The following is a 6000-nucleotide window of genomic DNA, read 5'->3' as shown; positions in this document are numbered from 1 at the left end:
CAAGCCCCCGATCTGCACTTACGCGACGCGCCGGCCGTTGAGCTTCAGGGACGCCTGGAATTGCTGTTTTAAAATGTTGATTCCCGGGCAGCGTCTGACGTCACGCCGCCCAGGAGTGCAGCCAGCGCGAAGCCTGGAGCGCGCAGTGCAACTGAGACACGCCCCTTGAGGTCTCATTTTAATAGGACACGCCCCCAATGTTTCTCACAAGCTGCAAAGTATTTTTACATGTAGAGCAGCATTTCAAATAGGTTTTTGGTATTTTTAAGAAGCTTTTGGTAACTTTTATAAACTTTTTAAAACGTTTACATTATTTTGAAGAATCTGAAGTAGTTTTAAACAGAATTAAAGCGATTTAAAGACTTTTAAAAGCCCTGAAAGCATTTTTTTCATTCCATTTATTTAATTAGCAACGTCATCGTCGTACGTGTCTTCACACTGTTCCCTTTGGGGAACTGTATGAAGTGGTGGAAGGATTTCTGGCCGTGATTAACGCTCCTTCCGTGACCGTAACCATCTTTGTACCAGCCATTAGGGTGGTTAGTCCTATGGCGGGAGGGTTTTACGGGCTCCCACAACCTATACGAGGAGGGGGGCCACCCACACCCACGGACGCAAATATCCCACTGGATGCCTACCCAGAATTTAGAGCCGGAGCTCAGACTCCACTTGCCGGGACTGTCTGGAGCGGGGTTAGAAACCCTACGTCGTGTGGCCCAGCGGCGGGGATGCTACCGCTACGCCAAAGGCCCACTCAGATTAGCAACGTGAAATGGCTGGAATGAGCACAATTCACGGCATTAAAAGAACTCACAATTGAACTGATGATGACCTCAGCAATCTCCTCAACGAGGTGGAGGCGCAGCGCCTGCTCATCATTGGTAATGAGAAGTCCAAGGCGCCGCAAAAAGGACAGATGATAGCTTGGTCTTTCAAGTGGCAGCATAGGGCTCCAGTCACGGGGAGGGAAAAGGCGCAGGAAACGTATGGGTGTCACCTTTTGCGCGGAGTGGGCCTTTTGCGTAGCGGTAAGCATCCCCGCCGCTGGGCCAGAAGGAGTAGGGTTTCGAGCCCCGCTCCAGACAGTCCCGGCAAGTGGAGTCGGAGCTCCAACTATAAATTCTGGGTGGACATCCAGCGGGATACTTGCGTCCGCGGGTGTGGGTGGCCCCCACCCCCCCTCAGATGGGTTGTGGGAGCCCGTAAAACCCTCACACCATAGGACTAACCACCCTAATGGCTGGTATGAAGATGGTTATGGTCACGGAAGGAGCGTTAACGTGGCCAGAAATCCTTCCACCACTTCATACAGTTTCCGAAAGGGAACAGTGTGAGGATACGTACGACGATGACCTCTTGCGCAATGCACCTCCTTGGACCCTCAGTCGCAGATGCGAGGGGGCAAATCGTGCAATTGTTAAATTTTTCATTTTATTGACATGTAAAATGTTGGCCCAGTAATTCCGTTTCAAACGCTGAGTACGGTCAGGATACTCACGCGTCTGGCCGGAGGAAATGCCGGTTTTCAGCATGCACAGCGCATGCGGGGAAAACCGGCATTTCCTGTCCTCTGAACGAAGGGGTTCAGAGGCAGAACGCGTGCGACTGCACAGGCAGCGCGTGCACAGTAAAATTCGCCGGTTTCATTCATGCTTTCAGTGAGGTTAAAGTCCTTACAACTTACACATGAAAAAAGCATGAGTACAGTTGCTCCAGAGGCTGCGGAGGAAGATATATTTTATCGTGGAGCTTCTGAAAGGCAATATTTTTGTTTGGGAAAGGGAGGAAAGTTATTTTAAGAAATGCTGAGGTAAGTTTTAAAGTTTATTTTTGTTTTTTAAAACGGGTTTTCAGTACTGTAGGTAGAAGGAGCAATTGTGGCTATGTGAATTGAATTTGCTGTGTTTATTAAATGTGAAAATGACTCCAACATTTTTAAGAAAGAAACTTTTCATCAGTAATATATTCTTTTAAGTAATTATGTATGTATGTCTGTATATATTCCTTTGCGTATATGTATATATTCCTTTACTTATGTGTATGAATGTATGTATTTAATTATGACTTTCAGAGAAAGTAACTTATTGGAAAATCATAATTAAATACATACATTCATACACATAAGTAAAGGAATATATACATATACGTAAAGGAATATATACGGACATACATACATAATTACTTAAAATACATTACTGATGAACAGTTTCTTTCTTAAAAATGTTGGAAATGTTACATTACTCATTTTAGAAGTCATTTTCACATTTAATAAACACAGCAAATTCAATTCACACAGACACAATTGCTCCTTCTACCTACAGTACTGAAAACCCGTTTAAAAAAAAAATTAAACTTTAAAACTTACCTCATCATTTCTTAAAATAACTTTCCTCCCTTTCCCAAACAAAAATATTGCCTTTCAGAAGCTCCACGATAAAATATATCTTCCTCCGCAGCCTCTGGACCAACTTTACACATGCTTTTTTCATGTGTAAGTTGTCAGGACTTACCCTCACTGAATCCATGAATGAAATTGACGAAGTTCACTGCGCACGCGCTGCCTGTGCAGTCGCACGCGCTGTGCCTCTGAACCACTTCGTTCAGAGGGCAGGAAATGCCGGTTTTCCCCGCATGCGCTGTGCATGCTGAAAACCGGCATTTCCTCCGGCCAGACGCGCGAGTACCCCGACCGTACTCACGCGTTTGGAACGGAATTACTGGGCCATTGTGAATAACTGGGGTCCTAGCACCAATCCCTGCGGTACCCCACTAGTCCCTGCCTTCCACTCGGAAAAAGACCCGTTTATTCCAACTCTTTGCTTCCTATCTGCCAACCAGTTTTCTATCCAAGTCAGTATCTTACCCCTAATCCCATGTGCTTTAACTTTACACGCTAGTCTCTTATGCGGGACCTTATCGGAGGACTTCTGAAAGTCCAAATACACATCCACTGGTTCTCCCTTACCTATTCTACCAGTTACATCCTCAAAAAATTCCAGTAGATTAGTAAAGCATGATTTACCTTTTGTAAATCCATGTTGACTTTGTCCGATCCAGTCACTGTTTTCCAAGTGCTCTGCTATTACATCTTTTATAATGAGCTCCAGCATTTTCCCCACTACCGGTGTCAGGCTTACCGGTCTATAATTCCCCGTTTTTTCTCTACCACCTTTTTTTAAATAGTACATCTTTCAGCTTAGAATAAGATTCTCCTGGAAGGTTAAACAAGCATCACGGGGAGAACCATATAAAAAAAAAACTTCAAATGATGGAAGCCTGAAACAAAGGCAGAAATTGCTCGAGATACACCGACCAGTCATCGTCTGAGAAGAGAAGGCAGGTTAACATTGTGTATAAGCCTTTGTCAGAACGTAGGGAGTCCAGAACCAGGGGTCACAGTCTAAGGATAAGGGGTAAGCCATTTAGGACAGAGATGAGGAGGAATTTCTTCACCCAGAGAGTGGTGAACCTGTGGAATTCTCTACCACAGAAGGCAGTGGAGGCCAATTCATTAAATATATTCAAGGAGGAGTTGGATATATTTCTTAAGGCTAAAGGGATCAAGGGATATGGGGAGAAGGCAGGGACCGGGTACTGAGTTTGGATGATCAGCCATGATCTTATTGAATGGCGGAGCAGGCTCGAAGGGCCGAATGGCCTACTCCTGCTCCTATCTTCTATGTTTCTATATTGGAAACTATTACGAAACAAGAGGCTACTTGGTTAAAATGATCACAGAATCATAGGATGGTTACAGCACAGGAGGAGGCTATTCGGCACACTAAGCCCATGCCGGCTCTCTCCAAGAGCACTTCAGCTAGTCCCACTCTCCCACCCTTTCCCCGTAGCCCTGCAAATGTTTTCCCTTCAGGTACTTCTCCAACTCCCTTTTCAAAGCCACAATCTGCCTCCACCGCCCTCTCAGGCAGTGCATTCCAAATCCTAACCACTCGCTGCGTAAACAGTTTCTCCTCCTGTCACCTTTGGCTCTTTTGCCAATCACCTTAAATCTGTGTCCTCTGGTTCTTGGCCCTTCCGCCAAAGGGAAGTTTCTCGGTCTACTCTGTCTAGGCCCCTCGTGATTTTGAATACCTCTATCAAATCTCCTCTCAATCTTCTCTGCTCTAAGAACAACCCCAAGCTTCTCTAGTCTAACTGAAGTCCCTCATCCCTGGAAACATTCTCGACAATCTTTTCTACACCCTCTCTATGGCCTTCACATCCTTCCTAAAGTGCGCCGTCCAGAATTGGGCACAATACTCCAGGTGAAGCTGAACCAGTGTTTTATAAAAGGTTCATCGTAACCTCTTTGCTTTTGTACTCAATGCCTCTATTTATGAAGCCCAGGATCCTGTATGCTTTTTTAACCGCTTTCTCAACCTGCCCTGCCACCTTCAACGATTTGTGCACATATACCCCCAGGTCTCTCTGTTCATGCACCCCTTTAGGATTGGACCCTTTAGTTTATATTGTTGTTATTGCCTCTCCTCGCTCTTCCTACCAAAATGTATCATTTCGCACTTTTCTGCGTTAAACTTCATCTGCCACGTGTCCGCCCATTTCACCAGCCTGTCTATGTCCTCTTGAAGTCTATCACTATCCTCCTCACTGTTCACCATACTTCCAAGTTTTGGGTCATCTACAAATTTTGAAGTTGTGCCCTGTACTCCCACATCCAAGTCATTAATATATATCAAGCAGTGGTCCTAGAACCGACCCCTGGGGCACACCACTGTATACCTTCCTCCAGTCCAAAAAAACGTTCACCACTACTCGGTTTCCTGTCACTTAGCCAATTTCGTATCTATGCTGCCACTGTCCCTTTTATTCCATGGGCTTCAACTTTGCTGGCAAGCCTATTATGTGGCACTTTATCAAACGTGAACCGCATTGCCCTCATCAACCCTCCGTTACCTCATCAGAAAAGATCAGAACAAATATCAGCCAGCGTCTCCGCCCTATTTTTTTTGCTAAAACATTTTACTGGTGAAATTTGTCCCCAGGATCAAGCACATTCCAGGAAGATCAAAGCAGTTAAAAGCAAAGTATATCTCGCTGTGCAATGCCCAAACAATGTGCCTCAGCCTGAACCTCAGGAACATCGTCCTATATTTTGCAATCCCAACCTCGACTTGCTTACGGCCTTTAAGTGAGATTGGCAATTTAATGATCCCCTCCACCCCACCAAATTCCAGACCTTTTCACAGCTTCCAACCTTAAAACGGCGATGCTTGCCTTTATCATAAAACAGAATTCATGAAAATTATGTACATCAGATATAATGGCTATCATGGAGGAGAGGCGTTAAGAACCGGCTTGGAGTCATCAAAAAGCTTGATGGTACAAGGGAACTGAATAAATGTTGGGATTCAGGGGCTTCTGTAATCGCACCGTTTCAAACATGCACATTAAATGGAAACAGAACATGCTGGAAATATTCTGAACAGTTCTGTTGAAAGGTCATCGACCTGAAACGTTAACTCTGTTTCTCTCTCCACAGATGCTGCCTGACCTGCTGAGTATTTCCAGCATTTTCTGTTTCTATTTCAGATTTCCAGCATCCGCAGCATTTTGACTTTGTATGCACATTAAATGATCAGGATCAGATACTGCTCCAAACCATAATGATAAGATTCCATTGTTAATAAGGGTGGAAGTCGAATATTTTAGTCTTTGTGGGTCACAGAATGTACCATGGGGCCTCTGGGGCTCAGGTCAAGTTTAAATCCATGCTCCCATTTATTGGCATATATTTTAAGTTGTTCATACCAACAGCCGCTGGATTTAGGATTTTCCCACTGAAGGAGGCTATGGGACAAATAACAGCCCTCTCCAAACCTCCAGGCCCACAAGATTGAAACATGTCAAACCAGAAAATGAGAAATAGGACTGAATGATCTGGGCTTCGAGGCGCAAACTGCTGGAACTGGGGGCGTGAGTGGTGTGGGGTGCAGGCAGCCTGGGGCCACAGCTTTAACAAATCACAATGCTATAGATTAT

The sequence above is a fragment of the Somniosus microcephalus genome, chromosome 18, assembly GCF_052327205.1.
Source record: "Somniosus microcephalus isolate GS21.2 chromosome 18, FLI_Smic_1.0, whole genome shotgun sequence".
NCBI classification, from domain to species: domain Eukaryota; kingdom Metazoa; phylum Chordata; class Chondrichthyes; order Squaliformes; family Somniosidae; genus Somniosus; species Somniosus microcephalus.
This window is presented reverse-complemented; position numbering follows the sequence as displayed.